The sequence below is a fragment of the Stegodyphus dumicola genome, chromosome 7 (genome assembly GCF_044657685.1).
Source record: "Stegodyphus dumicola isolate Sdum_Otavi_A_Nest chromosome 7, ASM4465768v1".
NCBI lineage: Eukaryota > Metazoa > Arthropoda > Arachnida > Araneae > Eresidae > Stegodyphus > Stegodyphus dumicola.
The window spans coordinates 183,633,623-183,653,830 of NC_140774.1; positions in this window are offsets into that span (position 1 = coordinate 183,633,623).

Genomic DNA, 20,208 nt, shown 5'->3' on the forward strand with positions numbered 1-20,208 from the left:
GAAAAGTGAAACGAACTTTTATAGTATATCAACGCAAAATCGAAAAACGAAAAAGTAGTTCTTCAGGGACAAAGCTCCTTTGGTCTTAAAAGGGGACAGTTCTATATGTCCTGTTCTACAGGCTCGATTGACGAAATTCAAATTGCGTTTTATAGTATGTCTCGAAATCGCGTCTTAATATGTATATTAAATTCATATATGACTTTGTTCTCACATACGTATTTTGACACAAAATCGGACTTTTTCTGAAATAACATACCATTTATTCCCCATATTTCGATTCTGCAACTCAAATTGTGCCTAGATATTAGTAATTTTTGATGAAATATTTATGGAGAAATTTAAAAATTTGTCTTGGCGAATTTTTTTTTTTCAGTTTGCGACTGGAATAATTCATCTTGGCGAAGGTGTTAATTCAAAATGTTGTTGAAAATATTTATAAAAATTTCTTAAAAATACAAATTTTAAAAATAATTCAAAAAAAAAATGGGGAATATTATTTGCAATGAACCTGAATTTCGAAATGTGAAAGGAATAATAAGTTAAATAAAAAATGAGATACTATTAACAAATATAATACCAAATTCAATTAACACTGAGGAGCTAAAATTTTGAAAGCTAATTTTTTAAAAACCTATTCTTGTGATGTTTACAAAACTTGACAGTATGGTATAATTTGAGTTGCCAAATCGAAATATGGAAAAAAAAATTGGCACGGCGTTTCAGAAAAAGTCCGATTTGTGTCAAAATATCTATCTTAGAACAATTGCTATATATAAATCTAATATATATGCTAAGTCGCGCTTTCGAGACATGAAAAACGTAATTTGAATTTCGTCAACCAGCCCAGTCGAACGGGAGATATAAAATTGTCACATTTGTTTTGCACAGTGTACTTCCTCTGAAAAGTAAATGTATAGAAATATTTCAGAATGAATGAAATCAGTTTATTTTTTCCAAACAAGGATTCGTAAATAGTTTTTTATTCGCAGAGAACAGGAAACAAAATCGTTTGATATTATGTATGACGTCATAGTTTAAATGTATTCAATATAGCAACATTTTGTCAATATTAATAAAAGAATTAACGTGGCATTAAAGTTTTTTTTTTAACTGTACGATTTGAAAGAGAGCACTGGCAACACTTTTCGAAATAAAGCTAAAATTTGTGTCTCCAGCATGCAAGACTGCTGCCATTCGGAAAAATGAGTACGGAAATTTACAGTTTTCAGAGTTTTTAATTAATATCTCGTCTGATTAAAGTCGTACGAAGATGATAATGGTCAAAATGGCTTCCCACGAATTTTTTTAATCGGGAAAAATGTATTTAATGTTTGGAAATTTTCATATTTTGTAAAACTTGGAAATTTTGTATTAAGAAACTCTACGATTTGAAAGCGAGCAGTGGCAACACCTTTCAAAATAAAATTTATTTTCATCTCCAGCGTGGAGATTGTTGCCACTTGGAAAAATAAGGGCGAAAATTAGCGTTTTTCCAAGTTTTTAATTAATATCTCGGCTAATTAAAGCTGCACGAAGATGAGAATGCTCGAAATGGCTTCCCACGAACTTTTGGAATCGGGGAGGGGGGGGGACCCTCTCTCGTAGCTCAACTCGCCGCCGTTGTGGAGGAGATAATGCCACAAACAAACAGACAGGCAGACGAGCACAAATTTTAATAGTATAAGTAGATTCTAGTCTCAATTCCTTGTTTGTAATTCGGGAAGATAATATTTCTTCATTCTTTTTTCAGACATTAGGTTGTGGTTGCTTTAATATTCTAATGATTAAAAAATATACGAGATATATTTCATGCAAAATGCAGTTTACTTCTCCGAATAATTGTGATAAATTATTTTGCTCTAATGTTTGCAGCAAAACACGACGCATTTACTTTCTGCATTAAAAGGTGTCACGAAAAAATTTGTAGTGATATAGGAAAGGATATATTATCCCGCAGCTTATTCCTGCTGTAAAGAAATTTATCAAAATTATCCTTAATAAGTCCAATGACATGTTTAATGGAGATATCAGGTAAAAGCATCTGAAACGTTAAAAGAGAAATACAACATTAAAAAGGCTTAGCTTTCTGCATGAGGAAATTGATCATATATTTGGATTTCAAATTCTGCGCTGGATAAAAACATTATTCATGTGGTATCTAATGGTAAAAGCCTTTTGGACTAATGTATGCAGCATTACATATAGTTTACGAAATTTCTCGTAACAATAAATCCCTTACGCATGCAAAAATATGGATTCAATGTGCAATAAATCTTCACACCTTAAATATTGAACTTCATAATTAACGTCAATACTTCATGTCGACCATAAGGTATTTAAATACCGAGGAACACTGATAAAAGACAAAGTATCTTTAAATAAATTTGTTTTACCAAAAGAAAAACTTCGCAGTTCTGGAACTTAACACAAAAATACTCGTACAGCTCTTCACAGTATAACAGAATACAATCAGTAGTTGCGCTTCAAATTAAGAGCGTTAAACACAACGCAAAACAAAGCGCATCTAAAGAACGGAACTACCACGGATATCTCAGTACTCCGAATTCGGCTTTGAACTAACAGCTGAGAGCAAATGCTCTCACGGGTCATATATAGTTTTCACTCAGTCGCTGAGAAATCTCTAGTGCTTCTCGAAATTACCGGATGGCATATGAGGGCCGTATACGGTTACAGCTACAGAAAGCATCATTTACTGTCATTCAATTGCAGTACCCATTAGAGTTAAACAGGGACTGGACCAAAATTCAGTCAAGATTGGCGACTTTTGACAATGGCACGCTAAATTTGGCGATAAAAATTAGTTGCCGAAACTGTTGTCAGCTTGGAGATATCTCGCGAAATTACCCTGGGACTCGGGAGCTGCCGGTTCATGATAGTGTAGGGCGTGGGATATGTACCTACGTACCTATGTTAGACATCAGGTGTCCCCGTCCTCCGTCACCTATCACCTGTCATACCTACTTAACCAATGTTAAACGCACTTGTCCTAATTCTTACTACCGGTTTACTTTGGGTTAACAAGACAATGCACGAGCACAAAAAATATCCAGGACAATTGCCAATGTCCAGTGTTTCTGGAACTTCGTACTCGTATAGGTTTATGGCCAAAGAACCACGAAGAGTCTATAATATGAGACTAGCAAGTCAGATTCTATCACTTGGTATCCCAGACTGAACTCGTTCTTCATATCAAGAATACGCGGGTAAGTATATCCCAGGCAGACATCTAAAGTTATATGCTAGCAGTCGATATTCAGTTACAGCTATTGGCTATTTCTCGCCAAATTTGGCGACAAAATTTATTGCCCCAAATCGTCGCCAGCTTGGCCACATCTCGCTAATTTAGCGAGACAGGCAATGTTAAGTAGACTTGCCCCTGTATGTTTGCTTTTCTGGCAAAGCATCACCTCTTATAATTTTCATGCTATACATGTTATACAAAAAAAATTACTACAATTTCATCAAGTTTTTTGTACAAAATTCAGACCTAGAACAATAAACACTTGCTGAATTGCTTGTATACCCATAGAAGGTCTAATTTAAATTGAAAAAAAAAAAAAAAAAAGAAAAAAATAATAATAACTGTTTTTAGTGTGAATGGTGTTATCTGTTATTTCAAGTTTTTTTTATATTTCACACTTTATGAAGGTATTTTGAGTTTTTACGCATTTTTGGTTTGTCCGAAGCGAGAACTAAATTGATTGAGTAAGAAATGTATCTCTCATGAAATTCGTGGAAATAAGTTTAAATGAAATGCAACAGAAAATGTGTATAATTAATTTAATTAACCGTATAAGGAAGTCCAGTTGGTGTCCATATCAGATTTTTTTTTTGAATCCCTTGCATTCAGAGCTTGCAAAAAATCCCTACCACAAAGCAAATGACAACCATAATCTTTCTTCACTGCAGAATGAAAACAATAACACTTTCGAGGATATTAATATGAAATTCATATAAAAATTTCTCTTTGCTTCTGCTTTAAACTCATTGGGCATTTCGTAGTCTCCTCGCGAAAACGTGGCCACTAGAGGGAAAGCGAACCGATTTTACACCCAAAGAGGAAGCCATTTCCCAGTTTCGATGGAGAATATCCCGTGGAACGAGTCCAACTGACATCTATGGCAGTCAGCTAGCTGTCTTACCACCATGTCAACAAAGCGATGCTTCATGACTGTTTTGACAGTTCAAAAGAGAGTATCCTTCTTTCCTGATTCCTTGGTAAACAAAACAAAGCTGCTTCGTTGTAAAAGACAAAACAACTATTTTTTTTACTTATTTGCAGAATTTACGTGATCTGTTATTTAAAAAATTCGAAATTGATTCTAAAAAAATTCTTTTTTTTTTATCTTCGAAAGAAACATATTTCTATGCTTTGCTGTACTTTATTTTCTTGCACCCAATTTGTTTTATCTGAGGTAAAGTACTTTTTTATGTAAACGCAGAAATCCTCTCAGGAATAAAGGAATAAAATAATAATATATATGACGTCTAAAATGTTCGCAAACAGGGAAAGGCTGCCATGTTTCTGAATGTCTTTCACTGCGGGACTTCTGGCCTCCAATGAGCTAGAACCTCCTTCTTTTGAATATTTACCACTTTCAAATAACTCTTTGTGATTTTGAATATTGCTGTATGTAAAATATTTGGGAGGAAAAGTGCAGTTTTCTGTGTAGCGCCGTTCGGAAGCAGTCGTAAAAAACGGGTCCATTTAACTCTCAAATCTTTTATCTGGTATCTCATTCCGTCACGTGACAGGGGTATTTTCCTTTTCACACAGCTTGGAATTTTCAAGTTCTAGATATTTTGTAAACGAATGAGCCAATAGTTGGGCGGGCGGAAAAAAGTTTAAAAAAAAAAAAAAAAATGGCGCCAATTCATTGGCCGGCAACTTGTCTCGTGAGAGCATTGTGTTACTGTACTCATATTTCATCCAGTACCGTGAATATCTGCCAGTGTAATATTTTATTTTTCGGCTACATTCCTTCTGCAGAATTGTGTGTCTATTGTGAAAACACAATGGCAGCGCGGCAAAGACATCTATTAGACAGAAGGCAAAGCAGTGTCTCCCCCTTGGCACCTTGCCAAGTAGTCATCGTTATTCATAACGGGTTTCTTGTTCTAATAAGTTCGCAGCTAGAAGACAATTATTTAAATGCAACTTCACGCTGAACTGCGCCGGCTGCTACTAAATAACACCCGAGTCTGTTGCTGCCAACGTAATCTCAAACATTTAAAGCATTTGCCGTGAGAACCGTACTGTCTAATTAAACCTCACGTTAAACTTGTTCTATCCTGCAAGCGTTTGACGCCGCAGCATCGGATTATATCTATTCCGCTCGGCAGACGGTTCTTCCTCGGCTGAGTCTGCGTCTCGTTTAATACAGTTAACACATTCCCCGACTGGTTTCAGTAAGTCTAGAATTTTGATATTTCCACCAGCTAAGAACGAAAGACGTAGGAATGAAACCTAAAATTCGTGTTTTAGGATTATGCGGCTTTGGTTGAAAAATAGTATCTGGATTTTATTTTCTGTCACACATTGATTCTTTATGAATAAATAACGTTTCAAATGTTTGTCAGTATTAAGTTAAATAATAATTAAAAAATCTGATGTGTACACTACATGACTTCCTTATACGGAATATTAAATTATACGCATTTTTCTTGCATTTTATTTAAACTTATTAGATTGAATTAAACCTACTTCGCCGACAGTGCATAAACCACAATAGAATAAATGCATTCTTTAAAATTCACTTTGCTTACCATAGCGACACTCTGGCGCTAGGTTTACTTAACAGTATTATATTTCGTTCATATTATAACTCAGAATGCACAAAATGTATATCATTTAAAGAATTAACTAATCGCTGCCACATGTTCTATTCAAATACTATAATAAAGCTAGAACGATGTATAAAAGAAATTAAGCAAACAAAACAAAAAAGAAACAGTTTTTCACAGACGATTGAGTATTTCTCATTCAATTAATTCAGTTCAGACTTCGCGAGACGGCAAAAATACATAAAAACTCAAAATATCTATATTAAAAATTACGAAGTAAATCTCAAACGCTTATTTCCTCGAAAAAATTCCAGAAAGAATTAAGCATGATTTAATCGGCAATAATAAATGTATGCTTTATCTTTGTTGTTGCGAAGCGAAGTTCCTCTAGATTGGCAACTAATCCACTAGTCTCCTGTTTCAAATGTAAACATCAATGCCCGCCATTAAAAACAGGTTTAGCGGCAATTGAAACTTTAAAATTGCTGATAATTCTAAAAATATTGCACACAGATATACTAAAGACATAAAATCCTTAATCCGAAGATAAAAACAACATAATTCAATCATTTTTAAAGCAAAAAATGTACAATTTACAAACATATAAGAGTAAAGAAACTGAGATCACTGAGCCGGGTACAGAGTGGATATATATATATAAATATATTTATATACGTTTGGTGCAGCCGATGTACGTACGCACGTTCGTACAGACGCCACGAAAAATTCTCTTCAGAATTAATTTTAAAGCAGTTTTATAATTTTTTTTGAAGGAAAAGAGTATTTAATTCTGTCCTTACGTGCAGATATCACGCAAAAACATCGTTAAATTGCATTCGATAGCGGTCAAAATGGATATTTTCGTTGAAATATGCTGCCTGAAACTTTTCGCGATTACAATACTTCCTTTTTACTTCGTACAAGGAAGTAAAAATACACAAAGCTAATAATAATTTTTTTAAAAGAGTCTCAAAGCTTTTAGATTTTATATTTCGCCCAAAGGGGCTTTTTTTTATCATTTACACGTACATAACATGTTTCGGGAACAATTAAAGTAAGGCCATTTTGGTCTTAAAACATTTAAAAATGGCTTATCATTAAAATGTTTGATTGACAGACAGTTTCCTGATACAGCCTGTTGGCAAGGCTCGCTTTGAAATCGTTGAGTTTTTTAATCAAAAATTCGTTAAAGTTTAAAAAATAGGAAATAGGTAATAAAATAAATTCGAAATTCAAGATTTGGGCTTCGAGCTGCAATATTTATGAGGTATTCAGAATTTGAAGGCTGTAGGTATCCTTGTTTTTCCACAATGCGTGAAACAAAAATACGATCATATGTTTCATTATTTAATTTATTTAAATACATAATACTATTCAATAATATTTGGTGGCAACAATCTGAAAAGCCATATGGATATTTGTAGTGATTACAAAATGCCGTTTCGAGATTAATAGCCCTTCTGGTTTGATCACCCTTAGGGTTAATAATTAATAAATATTTTGTTTTTGGTTTTTAATGTTTTGAAAATATTACTTAACATATTACAAAAATCTGAATGCCTTCAGATTTTATATTACGCTCAAAGGGGAGTTTTATAATGTTTTGTGTGTCACTTTTATTTATTAAATACCAATGTTCTTTGCACATAAACCATATAAAATTTAATTCAATAGGACTTAAGTAAAGTATTTGCAAATAGTATAGAATTTTCGATACACAGTCTCACGCGCTGTAGATAATTTTTTTTTTGGGGGGAGGGGGTACAGTTGCCATTGCTTGCTCTGAAATCGTTCAGTTTCTTAATCAAAAACTCATGAGTGCTTTACAGAATATCAAATAGACAATAAAACATATTCCAAATTTGGGCTTCCAGATGTCCATATCGGGTGGAAATGTAGGTTATTCAAATTTTGATGCCTCTAGGTTCCAAATGAGAGGAATACCATCCAATTCACCTGGTCTAAAAGTAGACCTTATGTTGTTTGGGTCGCCTCTAAATTCAGAACAATATAAGGAATCCCACCACAAAAACAAACTCTAAAAGTTATAAAATTAGTATCTGAATAAGTCAAAATGAATAAAAGTATAAGTAAAAACTCCAACTCAAATCTATAAAATTCTAATATTACTAAAATGCAAATAAAAATACAATTAAACAGAAATTTTAGTCAATATAGCTATAATTTTGCTTATATAAATACATCACATGCACTCCGTCTACCGTTCATATTTCCTACAATCTCTTTGGCAAACTTACATAATTTATTATAGATTATATTTTAAAAATTATGAACTATGCCACTAGGTAACCGTTATATTTAGAACAATGCGAGAAACATGCATACATTTATGCAGATTCTTCACTATTTAATTTCTTTAAATATAAAACAGGGCAATAATATTTGGTAGCAACAGTTTGAAAATTGCTACACCGTTAAGAATCAGTGTCTCAAAATTCATACGAGTGGTTTTTCAGCGTTAGAAGATGACTTTTTATTTGAGTAAGTTAGTTGATAATGATTGACAAATTAGCCTGAAAACTAGAAAAAAAATCGAAAGGTTTTTGATTTTAGCAGTTACACAGAAGGGTTTTTTTAAGGTTCTTTAATCAATCGCTGACATCATAGTCCACAAGACTGCTGTTACACTCACCTTACCAACAATTTTTTTTTGTCTTTTTAGCTTTATTATTAAGCATAATTTTCTTCGTACTTATGCCGTATACAATCCAATAACAAAATTACCAAACATTTAAGGGGTATCAGAAACCCCTATACCGACAATTTTAAATTGGCCATTTTCGATGTACCTTTTCTCAAAATCTGCTGTAGATACAAGCTTGAAATTTTTTCTGTAATTAAAGTATACCTATCTGATTATACTGAAATGAGCTTTTGAAGCATTTGAAATTTTAGAGTAAATTACAGATTATTTTGTTAGGCATAGTAAAATTTAGCACTTTTCTCACACCAAAAAATTGATTTTTTTTTCTAAGTTTATTACAAAAAGCTCATTTCATTAAAGTTAGAGACCCTAATAAATAAGCCATAAAATTTTACATACCTGTGAGCAGTAGTTCCCGAGAAAAGGTACATCGAGTATAAAAAAAATTACGTTTGGAGAAAAACGCGTTTTTATGTAAAAATCCTCATTGATCAAAGCTGTAGATGGCAACTTAAAACTAGATTTTTTACAGTTCTAATTTTCATAGAGATTAAAGAATGGTATTTTTAGAAAGATAAAAGTGTAGAGAATTTGAAAATGCAAAAATCCGAAATCACAATTTTTTGATGATTTTAGGGTTCCAACACTCCTTAAAAGCAGCATAACAGTATACATTTAGAATTCTCTATGCAGCATCTAGAATTGGCATATCTTTTATTTATTTTTTTTTTTCGGTCTTTTCTCAGTTCATCATATCAGTGTCCAGTTTTCTCAATAAGATGACTTGCAAAACGATTTTTAAATCTTTGTATTGTTAACGTTTCCGTGTGAGCTTTATTTATTAAATATCATTTTCTTCGATTTACGCCACATAAAATTCAGTTCATCTACAAAATTACAAAATATTTAAAAACAGCGTATCTTTAGAATTTCCGGCAGAGAGTCTCATGATAAAAAGGTTTTTTACGGTAAAATGTTGCCACTGTTTGCTTTGAAATCGTTGAAATTCTTAATCAAATATTCGTTAAAGTTATACTATATTTGAAACAAACAAACAAAATCCAGGCATTCAGGCTCACGTATTCCGGGGGACGACTACTTCAAAATTTGATGGCTCTAGAAACAGTGTTTTGTTCTCACGGTTAGGAACATACATATATGTAGATTCTTCGTAATTTAATTTCTTTAAATATAATTCAGGGCAATAATATTTTTTGGCAACAGTTTGAAAAGTGATACGCCGTTCATAGTGAACAAACGCAAAATCCGATTTCGTAATTAATAGAACCTTTTGGTCTAAAATTAAGCAAACCACTTTTGCAAAATGTTCATTTATTTAAAATGGATAAAATAATTAATGACCTAAATAATCCTCTTAACAATTTTATGTACTAATAGCAGAAGCGTGGGTGCCTTAGTAACGAAATCTAATAATCTAATTGTATTATAAGAACTAAGTTATTATGTTAATAATTTGTAAGTTAAGTTATTTTGTTAATAATTTATCAAGCGTGCCGCTCGCTTTTATTATTTGTCATGTGATACTGCAGATGAATTTAGTAAAGAATATCAGTTAATCTCTTGTCTCCATTAAACGAAATAATAAACTATTTTTCGTTATTCTGTTCATGTATTATTTTACCCATTTTAAATAAAAGCTTATTTTATGAAAGCATTTGCTTATTGTTATTCTGGTGCTGAAAATGCATTAGTCATCAGTGTATTTTCAAAAACACAAAAAATGATTATACTTCTATTCAGATAAATGCAATCTACAGGAACGTTAAGCATTATAACAATGAATACCGGAAAAAAAAAACTAAACTGCATTTTAAAATATTATATCTGTGTTTGAATTACTGTACCGGGATAGTTATCAGCGACGCTGACTGCCCTAGGTTCGAAACCCTGATAAGGCATGGACGTTTGTAAACGTATAGTGTCTGTGCGGCACTGGGAGCACTCATATGCAGCAAACAGAAAGTCCTCTGCAAAGGTTGTTGCTAGGCGAAGAGGGGTGGGAGACCGTCGGACCGGTCCCCACGGGGTGCTGTGCATGAAAATAGGGGAGGGCGGAACTGAGCAAAGTCGTGCTGACACCTGTATGATGCTCTAGGCTCTTGACAATGACTGGCACTATCTTGCACGCCTTCCAGCGGCGAATTTCGTAGGTTTGTTCTGATGTACCTATCAGAGAAGTAACGTAAGTGACAACAACAAATTTCTGTAATTTTAAAAAATGTATTATCTCTTCGTTATTGCGCATATGTTTTGCAAGGAAGGAGACGTACCATATGAAATTAACAATATTTTAATTAATAATTCACGTGCCTGACAGACGGTACAGTGGTTAGGGGAGCCGACTACGATACCAAAGGGTCCAGGTTCGAATCACGGAGAAGGACTGTCCTGCCCTTCTCCGTGAGTGATAAGTGATAAGTGACGGAGGACGTGGGCACTTTCCCTTTACCTTAATGGTTAATCAGTACAGCACCACGTCCGCCATAATCCAGAGCCGCCGGATGGGGTTCGCTGCCGTCCAACTGCCCGGATCCCAGTGTTTGCTGATATCTGAGAAAAATATAAGTACATGGTCATACAGGGGCTTTTGTAATATGCTACTTTTACAATACGTTACGTTACTAATGACTCAACTATAATACATTTAAAATCTAATTTTGCTGCAGTGCACTATATGTTACGATACTGATTTATACAATTCATACATTACCAATTATAGAATTTCAATACATTACAATACTAATTATGCACTACACACAGAGACTTTAACAGTGGATGTTACGAAACTGAATAATAGAAACATTACCAATTATACAATTCCTGCTCTTCATAGGAGGCAAAGCTGGACTACCTGTTAGGTGCTTCCATAATAAAGCGATCACTACTTCTGGCTTTAGTGGTGGCCAAGCCGGAGTCGGCTGAGAGTCCGCTGTTGGGGGGAACAAATCATGTAACTTCATCATAGCAGATATTTATATATATTTTTTATATGTCATAAGTCATGTTTTATATTTCATTTTGATATTTTATAGATATTACTTTTCTGTGTCCTTTTGAAGAAAGGGTTTAAGAACCGTCCCTTGAGGCAAAAGCTCTAGCTACGTTACTGTTGTACCTTTAGCCCATTCCATATAAAATGTGCTGTCAGAGGTTTCACTTCCTATCCCAAAAGGCCTTCAACCACGTGCAAAATACGAGTAATAATACCTTTAAATTTATTTTAATTTGAGAAACCATAATTAAAAACAGATTCAGCGTTTCAGGAACTTTTGAATAGGCCTGCATTTTCATCTACAGCTTTGCTAGTTGCATTACTCAAAGTTTTGCAGATTCGTACAAATTGTTCCCGGACTGAAGATACAACTTAACATTTTATTTGGTGTTACGACGCCTGGTTCTCTCGCATCTGAGGTACTTTAAAACAAACTACTGTATGCAGCTGATATTTCTATTAAAAGATAAAGTTAGTTCAGAATTTCCTTATTGAAATTTAATACAATAACGTAGAAGATATATTGTCCCTCCTTCCAGCATGCCTTCGTGGTGTAATGGTTAGCACACTCGGAGCGTATTCGAGAGGTCCAGGTTCGAGTTCCGGCAAGGGCATTGCACACTTTTCATATCTCCTGTATCAAAAATTCTAATGTATCTACAGTGGTGCCCGAACTAAATAGTGGTGGACAATAATTCGTCACCAGTCACCACCAGGATTTGTGGATTGAGTCCCCTAATCACAGGTCCTCAATTTTCCAGCATCAACAACCTAATGACTCTACAAACGTTATCTTATGCTTATAAATGCTTATAAATCAAAATCTTCCCACTATGCATAATATTTCACTTTGTAACACTATGGAATTTTCGTACAGTAATCTAAATTTTTAAGGGGTCTCATACACCTTAAAACCCAGAAGATGTTCGAATATGTGACTGTTGCAAGAATTGGGATAACTTATTTATTTTAAAAGCAATTACTACCAACTTTTTACAGCTGACTACATAATATAGCTGCTTTCTGAAATAGTCATCAGAAAGTTTGTGTTGCCACAAATATTTTTATAATTTAATCCGCTTTGTGACAACATTTTTCGTCATGTTTCCAACTTGCGCGCACAGTTTAAAACATTCTGTTTAATTCCATATTTAATATATAGCTTTTATAACATTTGTAAACTACTGTGAACCTAAAATTCTAAAAATTTCATGTTAAATTTTTATTTTATTTTGATTTGAGTTTATAAAATGTATTTTATTAAAAAAATTTGTAATGTTTTCGTCCATAAAATTTTTCAGTATTAAAATATTCATCAGATTATTGGTTCAGTTAGAAATTAGTGCTCATATAAAGAATTCCGTCAAATCTCAAGTATGTACCATTAGCCATTTTTAAAATATCATGCGCGCAAGGTGGAAACACGGCGAAATGTTTTGCCACAAAGAGGATTAAATTACAAAAATATTTTTGGCAACACAAACTTTCTGGTTACTAGTTTCCCAAGCAGCTATATTATGTAGTCAGCTGTAAAAAGTTGGAAGTAATTGCTTTTAAAATAAATAAAATATCCCAATTCTTGCAACAGTCACATATTTGAAGATCATGAGGGGTTTAAGGTGTAGGAGTCCCCTTAACTTACACCTCTCTGCTGGCGGAATATAAATACATTTATATATACCATTGATTCTGAAAGTGAGAATATGAAAGAGCAGTAAATATCTATTTCAGTATTTAAAACTAATTAAATAAATTCTTTATTCTCTGAATATTGTAGCTTGATAAATGATTTCGAATGATACTGCTGTATGAGCTATACGAACTACTACAAAAGAAGAACTCAGTGTAAAGCGTAAAGAAAGAAGCGTAAAGAACGCATGTTCCATTCCTTAAGAAACAATTCCTTAATTGCTCCACTACGTCCCGTTAGTATAACTCATACAGTAATATCACAATTATTGCAATTTATACCGCAGTATCAATACTAATATCACAAGTATCACAACTAAAATAGTAATATCAATTAAGAATGATTACATTGGGAAAGGAAATTAAGGAAGATTTTCCTCTCCCAATGTAATTATTCTTAATTTAATCAATCAATCAATCTTTAACGATACGTATAAATTATTTAATATTTCTGAAGCATCCCTCAATGATAACAGTATTTATCATTGACAAAAATAATGAGTCATAATTTAATCAATCAATCAGTCTTTAATGACTGATTGACATATAAATTATTTAATATTTCTGAAGCATCCCTCAATGATAACAGTATTTATCATTGACAAAAATAATGAGTCATAATTTAATCAATCAATCAGTCTTTAATGACTGATTGACATATAAATTATTTAATATTTCTGAAGCATCCCTCAATGATAACAGTATTTATCATTGACAAAAATAATGAGTCATAATTTAATCAATCAATCTGTCTTTAATGAATGATTGACATATAAATTATGTAATATTTCTGAAGCATCCCTCAATGATAACAGTATTTATCATTGACAAAAATAATGAGTCATAATTTAATCAATCAATCAGTCTTTAATGACTGATTGACATATAAATTATTTAATATTTCTGAAGCATCCCTCAATGATAACAGTATTTATCATTGACAAAAATAATAAGTCATAATTTAATCAATCAGTCTTTAATGACTGATTGACATATAAATTATTTAATATTTCTGAAGCATCCCTCAATGATAACAGTATTTATCATTGACAAAAATAATGAGTCATAATTTAATCAATCAATCAGTCTTTAATGACTGAGTGACATATAAATTATTTAATATTTCTGAAGCATCCCTCAATGATAACAGTATTTATCATTGACAAAAATAATGAGTCATAATTTAATCAATCAATCAGTCTTTAATGACTGATTGACATATAAATTATTTAATATTTCTGAAGCATCCCTCAATGATAACAGTATTTATCATTGACAAAAATAATAAGTCATAATTTAATCAATCAGTCTTTAATGCCTGATTGACATATAAATTATTTAATATTTCTGAAGCATCCCTCAATGATAACAGTATTTATCATTGACAAAAATAATAAGTCATAATTTAATCAATCAGTCTTTAATGACTGATTGACATATAAATTATTTAATATTTCTGAAGCATCCCTCAATGATAACAGTATTTATCATTGACAAAAATAATGAGTCATAATTTAATCAATCAATCAGTCTTTAATGACTGATTGACATATAAATTATTTAATATTTCTGAAGCATCCCTCAATGATAACAGTATTTATCATTGACAAAAATAATGAGTCATAATTTAATCAATCAATCAGTCTTTAATGACTGATTGACATATATATTACTTAATATTTCTGAAGCATCTCTCAATGATAACAGTATTTATCATTGACAAAAATAATGAGTCATAATTTAATCAATCAATCTGTCTTTAATGAATGATTGACATATAAATTATGTAATATTTCTGAAGCATCCCTCAATGATAACAGTATTTATCATTGACAAAAATAATGAGTCATAATTTAATCAATCAATCAGTCTTTAATGACTGATTGACATATAAATTATTTAATATTTCTGAAGCATCCCTCAATGATAACAGTATTTATCATTGACAAAAATAATGTTATAATTTAATCAATCAATCAGTCTTTAAAGACTGATTGACATATAAATTATTTAATATTTCTGAAGCATCACTCTAACAATAGTTATCATTGATAAAAATAATGACTCTTAATTCAATTTTGCTGGTGTATTTCTGTTTTGAAATTCCTGTTCGTGGAAAGGGAAAATGCAACATTTCCATAATGCTGGATATGTTGTTTTCACGTTGTATGTGGCATTTGTCTTACTAGGCTGTTCTTTTTGCACTTACAGCAATGACAAAGCCATGAGTTAGTTCCAGGCATTTTGAATTTTACAGTTCAAGGTATCCAAGAGATTTCCATTCCACAGGAAACACCCTCCTTCAGGAAATGTAGGAACGCATGAGTTATTTCGTTTATTCACGTGACCAACTAGTTTGTTGGGTTTCAGTGACAATGATGGAACGTAAGATATTCCCAAATGGCTTGACTTACAATAAGAATGGATCACTAGTTGGGCTTCTCGGTATAAGGACCGCAGGGAACATGAACAGTCAAGAAGACAATGGGACCACATACAGACCGGAAAATGAGAGCTGTCTCCTTAAATAAAGAAAATGACTTACGTTCTCGATCTACACATTAAGTAATTGGAGAACTTTTCCAGGATATATTTCTCTTTAGTTTTCTTACGTATTAAACCTTACTATTGTACGTTTTTAGGAGTTTCTTTAAATTTCCGCTTTTAGAAGAATTCTTAATTTAAGATTTAAACTTTTAAATGCTAGGTTGGGCCATTTATGTAATAAAACTTCACGACCGTGAAAAGAAAAGGCAAATGTATTGGTGTTCATTAGCAATAAGTGTTTTAGTAGTACGTATTTCTTACGTAAAAAAAAAACAGATGGCGTATTTAAAGCGGAAATTTTAGTACCTGATGTACTTTTTGGACGAGTTTGGTAAGGAAATACCATTGCTTTTAATTAATTATAGTACACGTCTAAGTCAGAGTATGTATCACTGAAAATTTTAATTATTTTATTAATATGCAAAAAAATTATTTCATATTAAATATTTGCTTGCATTTTTACTTACCTGTACGAAGTAAAGAAAGTATTGTAATCGTGAAAATATCGGGTATCATATTTCAATGAAAATTTCCATTTTGACCACTCTAGAATTCATTTAGATGCTTTTTTTTTTTTTTTTTTTTTTTTTTTTGCATGACATCTGTACGTACGGACAGAATAAAGGACTATTTTTTCCAAAACGGATTGTAAAATGCACCTCAAAATAGATTCACAAGAGATTTTTTTCGTGACGTTTGTACTCACATACGTACGTATGTATCTCACATAACTAAAAAACGAGTAGCCTCAGACTTTGCAATTTTGCACATCAGCATGTAGGTTTTCAGTTTGTCCGATTTCAAAGATTGTGGGATAATGGCGGAACTGTATAACCAGGTTGTGCAAGGGATTGTTGTATCTGAGGTTTAAATGACTCTGTGTGAAAGATTCTTAGTTTCCAATTTAAGTTTAAATTACAGTTTGTTATTAATCAATCTCAAAACAATGTGATTTTATTTTACAGTTGTTAGATAATTTCGTGTTTGAAAACGTATAGCAAAACTAACACGAATTTTTTATTAGTCCAAAGGGCCTTTGTCTCTGAAAGTCTATTGTTTTCGTTTTGCGATTTTGAGTTGAATCGCTATAAATGTCCGTTTCACTTTTTAAACTGTTGCCACCCAACGTTAGAGTCCTGCATTATATTTGAAGACATTAAATAATGAAAAATCGGCATAAATCTATGTATATTTCTCGTATTGTGATAAAACAAAGGTACATAGAGCCATCGAAGTTTTAATGACGTAATCCTCCTACGAATATGGGCATGTGGAAGACAAAATTTGAAATTTGGAATTTGTTTTATTATCGATTTCATATTTTGTAAAACTTTAAAGAATTTTTGAGTAACAATATCCTAAATTTAAAATTATTTTGCGACATTGCTATTGAACTGAATTTTATAGTTTAAATGCAAAGAAGATGATATTTAATAAATAAAGGTAACACGCAAAACGTTAAAAAAACGCCTCTTTGGACTCAAATTGAAATCTGAAACCTTCCAGATATTTTTTTTAAATTTTAAATTATAATTGAGTTTAAACACGATCAAATTCATATGAATTGTATTTTACCGTTGTTCGATTGTTTCATCAAGTAAAGAAGAGCATTTTATTAATACGCCAAATATAGCAAGTTATCGCCAAATGTGGAACCAAACTAAGGAAATCGAGCATTATTGGATCTTAGGAGGGAGTCTCTTGAGCTCTTTAAGTCGAATAGAGGTAGAATTTTCGGCTAAAATTTCTATATTTTCTTGTACGGCTCAACTTCCACGGTAAAAGTGGACAGCGTCCCAAATTTAGTATCTTTTTGCCCAGTGAGGCAAATCGTTAACTTTCAATTTTGAACCCCTAAAATTTTTTCATTTTGCTTGCTGGCCGAATTGCTTTTTTAGCGTCGAAATTTTAATTTTAACTATGAAAATTGTTTTTTAAATGTTTCTAACCATATTTGATGTTTTCGGATTTTATGTACAATTTTTAACGGAGAGAGGTTTTACATATTTTTGCTTTGCTGCGAACTACGAACTGAAATATATGACTAATATATGCCTGATGAAATTAAGGGAAATACGTTTAAATGAAGTGTAGAAAAAATGTTTATAATTTAGTACTCTGGAAAAAGAAGTTATGTGGTATCCACGTCAGATAACTTGATGTTGCTAACAATTATAATTATGTTAAATGTAATTTTTTAATTCTTTAACAACGATGCACCTAACTCTGCGCTTGTGCCTTGCTTTGTTGAGCTACGTTTACAGAATTATGCGATAAATAAATAAATACTACGTTTCTTTAAAAAACCTAAAAGCAGACAGAGGAAAAAATTGAAAGATTTCAGATTTTATATTACACACAAGCATATGATGTAGCACATGATGTAGCAATTTGCAGCCTCTCGCACCAGTTTGCAACGTCTTTACTACTTGTGCCACTCGGGTTAAATATCATATTCTTCACACTTCAACCATAAAATTCATTTCAACAGCAATATCACAAAATACTTAAAAAAGAAAAAAAAAAAAAATCTGAAATATTTCAGATTTTAAATTACGTCCAAAGGGGCGTTTTTTAACATTTTGTGTGTTACCTTTCTTTATTAAATATCATGTTCCTCGCACTTAAACCATAAGATCCAGTGCAACAGCAATATCGCAAAATAGTTTTAAAACGAGCATATCTTTAGAATTTCCGATACAGAGACTCACGCGCTGGAGATAAAAATGTTTTTTCTGCACAACGTTGCCATTGCTCGCTTTGAAATCCTTGAGTTTGTTAATCAAAAATTCGTCAAAGTTTTAAAAAATAGGAAATCGATCATAAAACAAATTTCAAATTTCAAATTTGGTCTTCCACATGCTCATATTCGTTGGAGGATTACGTTATTCAAAATTCAAAAAAATGTACCGTTATTTTATCACAATACGAGAAATATACATACATTTATGCAGATTTTTCATTATTTAATTTCTTCAAATATAATGCAGGACTCTAACATTTTGTGGCAACAGTTTGAAAAGTGAACCGACATTTATGAGTCCGACGCAAAATGCCAAAACGAAACTAATAGTCCTTCGGGATTCAAATCCTTTTGGACTAATAAGAGTATCTTTAAAATTTCCGATACACAGTCTCGTGCGCTGGAGATAAAAATGTTTTTTTTTTCGTACAGTTTTGCCATTTTACTCTTAGAAATCGTTGAGTTTCTTAATTCAAATTTGCTAAAGTTTTACAAAATATTGTTACGAATTTGGTATTTAAAAAGTTAATGTTAGTTCAATTATAAATTAAATGGTTTTATTTCCCGTGCCGTGCAGCGCGTGACGAATATTAAAAGAAAGCTAAGCCCGAAAGTTGAAAATACAAGAGCGCATGCATTAAACATTTAATAAATATCTCTTTTTGATTTCGAGAAATTACTAGAAAACTCTCGCACGCGATTTTAAAATCTTATAAAAGGAGGAAAACATCTCAGTTCGTAGTAGTTGCTTAGTTTGTTGTTGTTAGAAAACTGCTCTTGTTGACTGTAGCGAATTCGCGGATTAGCTTTCTTAAGCTGTTTTGAATTAAGTTCTCTTGAACGTTTGAGTAGTTAAAAGATAACTACTCTAAGATATTGTAATACTGCACGGATATTTTAGGAAATTTAAGCATATTTGATGTGATAATAATAAATGTTTTGCTCATTTTTCATCGGACTTGTGCATTCATTTCGTAACGAACCCGTACGCAGGCAACAATATGAAATACACAATAAAATAAATTCAAAATTTGGACTTATAGATGTCTGCATTCGGGTGGATCATTCTAAATTTGATGGCTCTAAGTTTTTCACAGTGCGAAGAACAAGCATACATGCATTGAAATTCTTCATTATTTAAGCTCTTCAAATATAATACAGGGCTCTAATATTTGGTGGCAACAATTTAAAAAGTCATTTGCCGTTTATAGTGACTCAACGCAAAATGGCAAAACGAAATAATAGCACTCCTGGGCAAATTTCCCCTTTGGAATATAAGCAAAAAATAAATAAAGAAGATCTGTGAATATATACGACTGCGCATTATTTAAAGAAAAATCAGCGTGAAAAATATTATCTCCATTACTGACACTTTTGTTTACGTCTATAACATGCCAAAACTATAATTTTGTACCGTAACGTGAGAATAAATAAAAAATGACAAATTATACCCTAGTTGATGCAACAGCTCGGAGTAAGTGAAAGATTGCAAATGCAATAGCGATTGTTCATTGCTGGAAAAGAGTGGCTTATAGAAATGAACATGCATTTTTGCCTAGCGAAAAAATGGAAAAAAAAAAATAAATAAAATATCGTCAAGTAGTAAAAAGCGTATGTGGTTATAATCCCTAGCGCATTTTCCCAAATAAAACAATATAATATAACATAGAATTTGAAGTTTAGAAAATATTCGAAACAAAAAGTTTTTACTTGCAAACTAGAAATTTGAAAGAATTCCTAAGC